The 13,357-nt window shown below is 49.3% G+C and overlaps 1 protein-coding gene across 1 annotated transcript in view; it reads left to right on the forward strand.

The window, feature by feature from the left end:
• The first annotated feature begins 2,987 nt into the window (after window positions 1-2,987).
• LOC149469711 (endogenous murine leukemia virus Env polyprotein from Emv-2 locus-like) overlaps window positions 2,988-13,357 on the forward strand; it is a 40,824-nt gene continuing 30,454 nt past the window's right edge. The window contains exon 1 of the mRNA XM_089668762.1: window positions 2,988-3,458. The gene's annotated coding sequence lies outside the window, so the exon portion shown is untranslated. The remainder of the gene's footprint in view (window positions 3,459-13,357) is intronic.

Below are 13,357 nucleotides of genomic sequence, written 5' to 3' on the forward strand. Positions count from 1 at the left end.
TCAGTTTGAGCCACCAAAATCTGCTCCCCAAGGGGAGAAGTCAGGCTGGTACGAATGGCAGCCAGGATCTGATCTGGAGGTATGACTGAGGTCGGCTCAGAGTCCTCCCTGGACAGCTCAGAGTAATGACGCGACAAGGCATCAGCCCTGACATTCTTGGAGTCAGGCAAATAGGAGACCACATAGTGAAAACGCGACAAGAACAGAGCCCATCTGGCCTGACGGGGCGTCAACCTCTTAGCTTCCAAGAGATACATCAGGTTCTTGTGGTCAGTGAGAATGAGGACCAGAACCGCAGAACCCTCGAGCAGGTGCCTCCATTCCTTGAGAGCCCGAATAATGGCCAACAACTCCGTCTCCAATCTGGTAGTTGCATTCTGCGGAAGAAAGCTTCCTAGAGTAGAACCCACAGGGAAGCAGGGGTCCAATGGGCGACCGACGCTGAGACAGGAGAGCGCCTACTCCCGTCTCAGATGCATCAACCTCGAGGACAAAAGGCAACCCAGGATTAGGATGAGACAGTATCGGAGCCAAAGCGAAGGCGGATTTCAGAGCTTCGAAAGCTAAGATGGCCTCGGATGACCACTCGTGGGGATTACTGCCCTTCTTGGTCAGATCTGAGAGAGGCTTGGCCAGCATGGAGAAGTTCCTGATAAACTTCCGATAATAGTTGGTGAATCCCAAAAAGCGCCGAATGGACCGAAGACCACTGGGACGAGGCCCCTGCAGAACCGCCGAAACCTTCTGAGGGTCCATGGAAAATCCCACAGCGGAAATGATGTAGCTCAAAAAGGCAACCTGGGATCGGTGAAATTCACACTTCTCGAGCTTACAGAAAAGCTCGTTCTCACGTAACTGTTGCAGCACCCGCTTAACATCCTGGATATGAGACTCCATAGACGCAGAGTAAACCAGGATGTCGTCCAAATAAACCACAACGCACTGCTGCAACAAGTCACAAAAGACATCATTAATGAAAGACCGCAGGTGCGTTACACAACCCGAAGGGCATAACCAGGGATTCATAGTGGCTGGTTCTGGTGTTGAATGTGGTCTTCCACTCGTCGCGCTCCTTGATCCGTACGAGGTTGTACGCAGCCCTAAGGTCGAGTTTAGTAAAGACCGTTGCTCCCTTGAGGCGGTCGAACAACTTGGTAATCAACGGAATTGGGTAAGCATTCTTAATCGTGATTCGATTGAGACCCCTAAAACAATGCAAGGCCTCAATTCACCGCCCTTCTTTTTCACGAAGAAAAAGCCAGCTCCTGCTGGAGAAGTAGACTTGCGAATGTGTCCCCAGGAAAGCGCATCCGCAACGTATTCCTCCATGGCCTGATTCTCCGCAACTGAAAGAGGATACACCCTGCCACGCGGAGGAATGGCACCGGGTTGTAAGGTTATGGCACAATCGTATGGACGATGAGGAGGCAGAGCACTGGCGTGCACCTTGTCAAACACACCCAGGTACTCCCCATAGTCAGTAGGCAACACAGAGTCCGAGGAGGCACACAACACCTTAACAGGTCCACGGATGCAACCGGCCCCACACTGTGGAGACCACGAGAGAATCTCGGCCGACCGCCAGTCAAAGGTCGGATTGTGCTTCTGAAGCCAGGGATATCCCAAAACCACGAAGTAGTACGGGGATGAAATTACCTGGAAACAGGCTAACTCCCTGTGAACAGCTCCAATAGCTACTTCAACCGGCAGGGTCTCGTGGGTAACCTGCGGCGGTTGCAGGGGCCTACCATCTATCACCTCGGGGACCAATGGAGTAACTCAAGCCTGCAAAGAAATGGAGTACTGGGCAGCAAACGAACTGTCCATAAACAACCCGCCAGCACCAGAGTCTACCAACGCCTGGGCCGTCACCGAGCCTTCCGCCCACAAGAGGACAACGGTGATTAGCGGTTCATCTTTGCGGGAAACCGGGGACGAGGAAACTCCACCCAAGATCTGCTGCCCGACAGGATCTCAGGTGCGAGCGTTTCCCGGACGGATCGGACAGGACTGCCGAAAATGCCCACCGAGACCACAGTACAGGCAGCGACCCTCCCGATGCCGAGAGGCCCGCTCCCCCTTGGAAAGGCAAGCAAACCCCAGCTGCATGGGCTCGCTGCCAGACAAACCATCCCCAGGAGGCATGGGAGGAGAGGGAGGAACGGGTGGGACAGAAAACGTAGACGCCAATCGGTTAGGAGGCCTCAGCAGACGCTCCTTAAGTGAAGGCCTCTCGCTGAGCCTGGTGTCAATCAGGATTAGGAAGGAAATGAGTGCTTCGAGCTCCACAGGCAGTTCTTTGGCTGCAATCTCATCCTTCAACGCATCTGAGAGACCATGAGAGAAAGCAGCCACCAGAGCCTCATTGTTCCAACCCACTTCTGCCGCCAGGGTACGAAATTCTATGGCGTACTCGGCAACGGTTCGTGAACCCTGATGCATGGACATGAGCAGCTTAGCAGCAGAGGTGAAGCGAGCAGGCACATCAAATACCGTATGGAAGGAGGCAACAAAACCAGCAAACTCATGAATCACAGGGCTATCGTTCTCCCATAAGAGATTTTCCCAGCCCAAGGCCTTGTCCGAGAGCAGCGAGATTAGGAAGCCCACCTTTGACCTCTCCGTAGGAAAAGCGTGGGGTCAATTCAAAATATATGCTCACTTGGTTAAGGAAACCCCGACACTGACTCGGCTCACCCCCAAAGCGCTGTGGAAGGGGGGCTGAACCTGTCATACTTCTGGGCACTGCAGGTGCGGCAGCAGATGCGGAGGTAGGTGCAACAACCGGAGAAACAGCAGGAGCGACCACAGGAGTGACAACCGGCCTAATAGCACCAGGAGTAAGGTACGCTGTGTGTGCAAGCAGCGTCTGCAATGCCTGAGCGAACTGAATCAACGAGAGATCCTGCTGATCAAGTCTGGCAACCAACATAGGGAGCGAGGGCGTACCTGCTCAGTCAGGATTCATGGCATTCGTGTAGTGTCAGGGAGCGAGGAGCCAGACACACAAGGAGGTGCAATTAAAGGTAGGTTTATTATACAAAAACAAGACAGAGTCTATGCAAGTCCAATAGCAACAGCGGATGACTTGGTAGAACAGTAGTCAGAAAGGATGGTCGCCAGAGCCGGGCTCAGAAGCCAGGAAGGATGATCGCCAGAGCCGGGGTCAAAAGCCAGGAAGGATGGTCGCCAGAGCCATGGTCAGAAGCCAGGAAGGAGTCTTGCCAAAGCCGAGTCGGTATCCAGGAGAGCAATGAGAAACTAAACAGGAGCTTTGCTGCTGTGCAACAGACAGGACACGAATGCAATGGACAGCTACAAACAGCAGACTTATATGTGATAAGCCGCCACCTCCTGGGGGAGGAGCCGCAGAGGGCTGAAAGCATAAAGGATCCCACAGCTTTGCAGACACCTAAGATGGATGCCAGCACATGGAGCAGCACAAGCCCTGAGGAAAGGTAGGACCTTGACAATAACACTATAATGGTTGAGGTAATCGTCTGTATAACACGCTCGCCGCAGGCCGGTTATACAGAGGGTTAAACAAACACAGTAGCGTTCTTTTAGAGGCAGGAATTCGTAAATTGCAATTAAGAGCTATAGAAACAGTTCAGCATTTTCAGAAGGAAAGATTTATTACTGAAAAGTCAAAAAGGGATGCAATAAAAATATTTACAGAACAAAGATGTAACCAATATATATATATAAATATACAGAGAACAACAGCACAGGGATAACAGAGAGAGGTTAAAGGGTTAAGGTACTTGCCAAAGTCCTGGGTTAGCAGATCAAGTTTCAGAGCGAAAGGGTATGGGTCTCCCCAGGTGGTATTGATGTTAAAATGGGAGAATTCTTCAACTTCACTTATCTCTCTAAGGCCTAACAGCCCATTTTGTAGTTCCCTAGCAGGTGTCTTGGAAATGACCGAATTTCTCCTTACCGTGAGTACTCGCAGTTGGATGCGCAGCAATCCCCCATAAAGCTGTGCGAATCTCGCTTTCCACGACTGCAGCTTAGCTCCACGATTCCTGCGCCTCCAACAGGGTTAGCTATCTCAGAATTGTGGGGAAATGGAGCTCCAGTTACCTAGGAATGATAACACGACACTCTCAGGTTGCTGTTGGAATTCACATAGAGACGGATCCAACCCCAGCCTCCGATTTTTATTTACAAGCAGACACACGCCCCCCACATGAATAAGGTCAATCCCCTCCCACAGAACAATGCATGGGGAATGCCTATACACAGGATGTACATTCCGATTGGAGCGTAGTCTTTCCTCTTATCTATCACCGGTCCTCCCCCCATGAGCCCTCTGAGGTCAGCAGACTTCCTCCCCTCCCCCCATGAACTCTCTATGGAGAGCATACTTCCTGTCCTAGCTCCTAGTGGTATGTAAATTCTCTGTACAAGCATCCCCTAGATTAAACATCAGTCTGTATCTGAATGGGCCCGATACGATCTTTATTAAAACACATCCATCCAGATACAGTTCAGGTCGGTAGTGGTTGTAGAGATATCCATGAGCCTACACGCGGAGTTCGCATTGCCTGGCGCCTAGACATACGAAGTCCATGTGGTACTATGCTGTTGATATGTGGATACAGGCTCGCGGCCTACCGCCGGCGGCATTCGCATCGAATGCCGTGGCGGTATACACGCCGGTCTATAAGTGCAGATCTGCCATCTCATCCATTACCAAGCTGAGTACTGTAATACATACATTGCAAATGCGCATGGCCCAATTGCAGCCTTCAGAGCTTTAATTAAGCCACACGAGAGACATATGAATAACACTCATATATGACACATTTAAAGTTCAACCAAAAATACTAAATTTCCATGACATTCCTCCTGTTTTATCATATTCTCCTCGTGTTCCTTCTTGATCTCCTTCAGCTTGATGGGTGTAGTCTCAAAACCTCAAAGAGTTGGTCTTAGACCAGAGTTCCTGTAGTTGTCCCTGAGAATAAAGCTCCACGGGGTACCTGAAACAACAAGACCCAACGCAGACTCGACGCAAACAGGCTTGATTGAAGCAATGATCCTCAAGAGCGTTGGAACCTTCACTACAGGAAGGCTCTTGCAAAAACCACAAACAGACTTGTGGTATGAATAAGGCTTGTGATCCCACGGTGGTCTGGGGAGATCCAGCAGTAGATTCTCAAATTGCCCCTGCAGACGGGGCCACACAAGGCTGGTCTCCACCCAGATAGTTTTCCAAATCGCAGACACAAACCATGATGAGGCTTGAAGCTTGCTTGGAGGTCTTGGAGAATGTGGTCTTCAGGGAGATAAATTAGAGGGAAGCCAGGATGTAATCTGCAGAGAAGGTGGTTGGTTGGTGAGGTCTTCCTCCGATCAGTGGTTGGAGTGGGATCCCAGGAGCGGGCATGGAGATGTGGTCGTCTGCCCGAGCTTGGTTTACACGGTTGATAAGGCAACAGGAACATCTCACCGCAGCATATAAGAGGCAGAGGAAAAAGAGAAGCATCAGGACATACACTCTCACTTCCTTCAACCAAGATCTGATGTAGAAAAGGAAATCTCCCAATCCTCCCAAACCCTTGAAGGGATTCCAACCCTCACTAGCTATAGCTCTAGCTTTTCCCTGTAGTTCACTAACTTTGTCCATATGGGCCTGGACCTTGTCACCGGTGTCTTCTATCCAAGTACAACAATCCTCTCCGATGAACTCACAGAACCCCCCTTTGGCGGCTAAAAGGTAATCAAGGGCCATCTTCTCCTGAAGCACTAAAATTCCCATCTGCCGTTGTTCTTGGGCAATTTCTCTGACAGCCTCTACGGTCTCGTTAAACATACTATCCACGATGACAGAAAAATTGTTCAGGCGCTTCATAAGTTCTATTCCCCAACCTGTCCATGAGGGGAACCTAGCCCATGCTTGGTCGCCCTCAGAGAACAGCTCCCTGCGAACTTTCCCTGCCATCCTTACCTTCTTGTGGACCATCAACTCTTCATGATCCATCACTACATAGGATGCGGGGACTAGCTTTATGAGGGCACACGAACCTTTCGCGTTTTGGGGAAATGTTCTATAGGCTGCCGAACCACACAGAAAATAGTATGGACCTGTCAGAGCAGAGCAGGAGGAGTTCCTCATTCGGCCTCTGGCACTGAGCAACAGTTGCACAGACTGGGGGATTGCTCCCTCAGTCTGCACATCACATCCGTCCTTCCAACAAACGTGGTCTGGTCGGTCAGTGTGGTTACTCAGAAGGGAAGTCTGGTTAGTCAGATTGACAGTTATACCTCCCTCACAGGTGGTAGTCCCAACAAACTTGTTACCTGTGCCAAAGCTGCTGTTAAGGCACACCTGAGGGCTGCCTAGCTGTCCAGTTACCCATAATGGACTGACAAGGGTCCTACAGGAGCTAGAGCTAATATTGGTGCTAAAACTGATGTTACCTGCTAAAAATGTGTCATTAAGTTCTACAGACAAATGTCTATGTGGGGGCTGACCAGGGGTCCCTTGCTTTTTCATGCCGACGCGGATGTCATATAGGGCATGAACAGCGGCCATTGCGGACATGTGATGACTGGGTGGGGGCTTAGAGCATACCCAACAGTTGGTTTTGTTGGCGGTTGTGGCTAAACACAGATGCATTTTAAATAAAAGGTTGGGGTATCTGCCATCTTTTCCTCCGTTCACACACATGTAAGACATACAAATAAAAATAAAAAAGGAAAATGACACCCCTCATTCTCTGGTGTAGCTGAAAAGCTTCTTGCAGTGGCTTGCGTGCACCCAGTTGTCTCGTCCCTCGAGCTTCAGTGAGGTAGGTGTCGTCAGCTGGACTTGGTATGGTCCGGTGAACAGTGGCTCAAGTCCGTTTCTTTGATGTTTCTTTAGGACGACCCAATCACCTGGTTCAATAGCAAGAACACCTGTTATTGCATTTGGATCGGGGAGCGATTCGCGAACCCGATGGTGTATCTTCTGCAACTCCCATTGCAGAGATTGCACGTAACCTGTAAGCTGTGAATGCAAAGACGACAACTGTTGAGGAAAGTACAACCCTGTTTTAGGTGGTCCCCCAAACAACACCTCGTAGGGTGACAGCCCATGTGGTTGCCGAGGGGCATTCCGGATTGAATAGAGGGCAATGGGGAGACACTCAGGCCAAGGTTTTTTGGTATCGGCCATGATTTTGGAGATCCTGTTTTTAAGGATTCCGTTGATAAGGATTACCGCTACTCTCGGGGTGATACGGGGTGTGTAGCCCTTGGTTGATGTGAAGGGCTTTACATACCTCTGCAAAGATCTGTCCAGTGAAGTGTGACCCCCTATCAGACTCGATGGTTTCAGGTAGACCCCAGCGGCACACAACCTCAGACAGGTATTTCTTCGCCGTGGTACTAGCGTTGGCACACGTCAACTCACATGCCCTGGCCAGTGCCCACAGCTCAGCTTCCTGAGCTGACATATGTGCGTTCAAAGAGCAACCAGTGTGTGGCTTACCATCTTGGGTGTAGTACCTGGACCCATCGACAAAAAGATTTTTCGCTTCCGGTAGTGGCGCTTCCTTCACTGGGCTGATCGCCGCGGACTCCAGTTCCATCAGAGAAATGCAGTCGTGTCCTTTGGAAGAGAGGTTAGTAGTGGACAAAGAAGACATGTTAGCAGAAGAGGTGTTAGTATCATTAGTCGGGTTGCAAAATTCAGCACTGTCGTTGCTGTCCTCCCCCCCCTTCTCATCTTCCGACACAGGAAGAAGAGAAGCTGGGTTAAGAATAGTGCATCGTTTGATAGTGAGGTTAGTAGGGGTTAGGAGGGCTTTCCCCTGAGAGGGGTACCTTGCCTTGGATGTCCTGTTTTCGCAAGACCGTTCTTGCTGCACTGGTGTCGGTGAGGCAAGGGAGGGGATATTTTAATTCCTCTAGAAAAAGATGGACCTGGGCCGACACAGATTTGTCAACTTCCTATGAGAATTCATAGGAGTTACTTACCATGGTGGTGACAGTGGCGGAGGACTCATCAGGAATGAACTGCCACTGACCTTTAGGTAATTGGGGACAGCTCCTCCTCTTGTGCCCCATTTGGTGGCACTGAAAACACCTGGGAGGGGGCCTATCCTTCCTGTGACCCAGATCCCTTGGTTTTTCGTGTGGGGTCTGGGACATAAGAACTTTGGCCTTGTCCTGTTTTCTTCTATCCATTTCCCTCTCTATTGCCGCAAGAGTGGAAAGGATAGCAGGGATAGACATCTCATTATATTCCGGTCGGGCCAGAACCAGCCTTTCCAAAATTTTAATATTGATGCCTTCCAAAAATTTGGTCCGCAACAGAATGTGCGTCGCGGTCACCTTTACCCCTTCAGTTGGAGCATCAGGTCCAACTTCCAGATCCGCATCCAGTGCCGTCTGCTTGAGACGGCGCCAGAAGCAGGCGCTTTCCTCATTAGGACCCTGGGTGAGCTTCATCATGTCCGTAGTAGAGGTAGGACCATACATTTCTGGAAGCTTTGCCTTTAGCTGTGCACAAAACTCTTTGGCCCCTGAAGTCATCTCCTCATGAGTGGTTATAGAGCACCCTGCAATAACCGGGTGTCTATTCCCCTTGATTCGCAGATAGTCTGCAAATCGGTTGTTGAGAAGACTTCGTAGTTGGAAACAGAAGGAGCTGGGGTGAAGCAAGAAGAAGGGAGAGGTAGAGGCTGAGGCATAGATATAGAAGACATGAAAGGTACGTCAAGAGTGACGTCACTAGCAGAAGAGACAGGTGCAGTTATACTTCTCTCACCCACTGTTGGTTGTTCGGGAACCCCAGCATACCCTGACCCTGCCTGCCTTAGTAGAGTCAGCCCTGAAAGAGCTTCCTCCACCTCTGACACTGGATCCTCCTGTTTTATTCCCTCTGGAGGCCAGGCATACATCACCTGGTTCTTCCGGACAGACACCAGTTTATGTATGCCCTGCTTCCCTAATCGGATTGACCTGTGAAGCCATAGCTGTGCGATCTCTAGTTCTGACGCCTGCATCCGTGGTTCAAATTCAGAGATGAATTTTTCCCACCTCCATGCGTCAAATGTACCTTCCCGGGGAATTTCCCATCTGGTACCCTTCGACTATTTATTCCACCTTTTGAGGGGTTTCTGTAGACTTCCCCCCAAAACTCTCCTTCATCAGTTGTGCAGCTGTCCTTACCCTGAAGAGGGCTGGTTCCCCCTCTCTCTTCATGGACTGACTACTGCCCATCGTGACTAGTCACTGGTATATATCCCGCGTCCGGGTACCTGTTTACCCCCTGGAGCACTCGGTGGGATCCTACCGAGAGGCCTGATTCCACCACTTTCCCAGCACAGCGTAATTTATGTGATTCTTATCGATCACCCGAAGCGCATCAAGTAGCGGTCAGACTGAGAGCACACCTCCCACTCCCACAGCGCAATTTATGTGATCCTGATCACCCAAAGTGTTTGTGGTAACCAGGCTAAGCGTTACACTTCCCTGGACCGCCCACTCGCACAGCGCAATTTATGTGGTTCTCATCACCCACTGTGTTTGGCAGGCCACACCGCACAATGATGAAAGTGGCTTTTCTCTCCCTGCACACAGTAGCTAACACAAGTCAAACCAAAAGGAGGGGTTCTTGGATGTTACTTAGGGGTCACTGGTTGCCCGGGAACCTGCTAACTGACCTTTAGGAAAATTGTGTAAAGAAAAAAACTTCCCTAATTACACACAGAAAAACCCCTTTTCAACTTGAAAAACCGTTAAAAAGGACAAAGTGGAGCCTTATGGAAAACACGGGACGTTTCGCAGTAAAACAATTACACAGAGGTGAACCGAAAAACTGCTCCAAAAATAACCCTGTTGCTGACGCGAAAATCGCTCCTACCAGCGCCGCTAAACGATCCGCGTTACACACGCGATCTTCGCTGCAACCACCTAAAACCGTTTACACAAAAAGTCTGCTGGATGCGAAACACGCAACGCAGCAGCTTTAAAACAAACCCGCTTTACAATAAGGAACTACTTTTAACAAGAAAAACACAAGAAAAACATAATCACTATACAAGAAATCTATGTGCAAAAACCCAGACTTCACCGCGCTCACTAAATGTGGAACACGTGAGGGAAAAACTCGCTTAACACACTTTAAATTGGCTGGCAATACGCAAATTTAAAGCTAAAAGCAAATTAAACTTGAAACATTTGGATTAAAAACATAAAATGGGTCAAATGCATATAGAAAACTACACATACATTGCACAGAGATTACTGCACATGTGGTAGTCAACAAAATGGCCACCAGAGAAAGCACATGGCAGTCAGTAAAATGGCCACCAGACAAAACACATGGCAGACACTAGCCTCAAAATTGCCTCTAACCTCTTACATAAAACAGACTTTTGGACAAAACGTACACAGGACAATTACACAACAATATACAGTACACATACAACACAATTTGGCACAATCACAGAACAGACATAAAAACACCAACATCACACTAACATGCGCATGTAACAGAAAGGACCCACTGCTGCATGTTTGCTGGGAGCAGTAGTACCGACAAAACACTGCACAGACTATATACACACAAAGGTCTTACAACAGTTAACAATTAACCTAAACCTTTCAGCACTGTAATAATTACCTCACGTGGAGGGAGGTAAAGCAATTACCACAGTACCTACAACCCGCAAATACTTACCTAAACTATGCAACAACTTTTACCCGCTAAAACATATACCCGTTTAATTTTTGGTTGAAAGATTTTTAAACTTGACCAAATCCAGCCAACCAAACCCACCCCTCTGCTGCTCTCAGCAGAGAAAAACCCTTGTCTTTCACCCACAAATCAAGATTTTAGGACAAAGGTCCTTGCTAAGCGGAATTCACGTTAGCAAACAGAGAGCGAAATCAGCCACACGAACGCGCAAAAAGCGATCCTCTTAATGGCAGAGAGACCTGAATTGTGCCGGCATACTTTTTGCTAGTTCATGATGGCTCATTCCCCCCTCGAACTTGGTTAGCTATCCCAGAATTCGCGTTAGTATCCACTGGCTCGCCAAACTGTCTTGGAAATTCGCTTTTAACGAATTTCTCCTTACCGTGAGTACTCGCAGTTGGATGCGCAGCAATCCCCCATAAAGCTGTGCGAATCTCGCTTTCCACGGTTGCAGCTTAGCTCCACGATTCCTGCGCCTCCAACTGGGTTAGCTATCTCAGAATTGTGGGGAAATGGAGCTCCAGTTACCTAGGAATGATAACATAACACTCTCAGGTTGCTGTTGGAATTCACATAGAGATGGATCCAACCCCAGCCTCCGATTTTTATTTACAAGCAGACACGCCCCCCACATGAATAAGGTCAATCCCCTCCTACAGAACAATGCATGGGGAATGCCTATACACAGGATGTACATTCCGATTGGAGCGTAGCCTTTCCTCTTATCTATCACCGGTCCTCCCCCCATGAGCCCTCTGAGGTCAGCAGACTTCCTCCCCTCCCCCTATGAACTCTCTATGGAGAGCATACTTCCTGTCCTAGCTCCTAGTGGTATGTAAACTCTCTGTACAAGCATCCCCTAGATTAAACATCAGTCTGTATCTGAATGGGCCCAATACGATCTTTATTAAAACACATCCATCCAGATACAGTTCAGGTCGGTAGTGGTTGTAGAGATATCCATGAGCCTACACGCGGAGTTCGCATTGCCTGGCGCCTAGACATACGAAGTCCATGTGGTACTATGCTGTTGATATGTGAGTACAGGCCCGCGGCCTACCGCCGGCGGCATTCGCAGCGAATGCCGTGGCGGTATACACGCCGGTCTATAAGCGCATATCTGCCATCTCATCCATTACCGAGCTGAGTACTGTAATACATACATTGCAAATGCGCATGGCCCAATTGCAGCCTTCAGAGCTTTAATTAAGCCACACAAGAGACATATGAATAACACTCATATATGACACATTTAAAGTTCAACCAAAAATACAAAATTTCCATGACACAAGGGGTGTCTCTGAAGTCAAGGACCAATGTCCCGTTTAGGGAGGGATCGTCGGGCGGATACCTCAACTAAAGCCAGAATCTCTCATAACTCATATTTTGCTCATAACTTTTCCTATGTACAAGTGACATTCCACCCGCAGGGAGATTATTATGCAAACATGTCTGAGGATTGATTAGATATGAATTATGAAATTCTACACTGAATGGTTAATGAGGTCTACTTTTCTGCTTCCCTATGTATTCGAGACAAGGCGAGTGACCTATCAAACTGTTCGCCTCCTCTTGGCCAATCTGATGGTATGCCTGGTTTTTATGTAAGTCTCTCATATTCCAAGATATGAGACATAGGGGAAAAATGGATTTTTAAAAGTGTTAGCTGGTCCCGCCTTCCTTGGGATGTCTTTGAACTCCTGGGAAGGCTTGCTGTAGCTTTTACAAGGTGCTACATTTTACAGGTTCTTTGGACTGTGAGGCCCCAGCTCCTTTGGGGGTCCTACAGCTCATAGCTCCCCTGCTGGGCTCTGGCCTGTGACACTTAACACATACACTGCCATATGTCACTGTGCCTCTCAGAGAGGGAGGGGGAAAGTATGAGGGGAGAAAATGGAGATTCTTAACAAAATGGAGGCTGTGTCCTGCCTCTGGTGCGCACGTTCGTGACACCTCCCCCCTCAGGTGGTTGCATGGGAGGGAACTACAATTCCCCTCCTGACGCAACCGACCTCTGCCCAGAGGTTCACCTTGGGTCGACCTGGTACTGCTGCACTGCAGGAGAACCAAGTTCCGTCTGAAAAGGAAGCTGTTCTCCCCAGCAACACTGCCGTGCCAACCAAGTGAGTGGTCACGGGTAAGCACCAGTCGGCGGTGACTATCCGAATACCGTGGCAACGGCCGGGGTGCCCACCTGTTCACAAAAACACTTCAGCTCAGGGGTGTCATCTGCTAACATATTAATATGTAGCTTCTTGTTGAGGTAGAGAAGGAGATTTCCCTCCCATGTCTTCTTCCTCAGGCCTAGGACTACATCTGTCCCGAAGGTAGTGGCGCCTGTGTGCACCGGAACCGAACAGGCGGATTTTGGAACTCGCCTCCCAGATGTGTCCACAGGTACCTTCATCCAAGATGAACAGTCCTCGTTACCTGCTAGCATCCCGGACACCAGTTCCTCCAGTTTCCTGTCTGCTAGGTCAGTCACAGGTACAGCTGAGCCATGATAGTTGCACCCGGGCATCTTACCGTAGCCAGCTGCACCCACGACTGACGTAACCTGTTTTTTGGCCTGGGGAGTAGGCCAGGCCACAACTGCCTCAGTCTCCCCATGCCCAGACCTCTGGGGGTCTCTTCCTACCAGTGGTTCCCAAAGCTGAA

Source organism: Staurois parvus, unplaced genomic scaffold (assembly GCF_062004578.1).
Source record: "Staurois parvus isolate SC_StPar_1 unplaced genomic scaffold, SC_StPar_1.0 ptg000062l, whole genome shotgun sequence".
NCBI lineage: Eukaryota > Metazoa > Chordata > Amphibia > Anura > Ranidae > Staurois > Staurois parvus.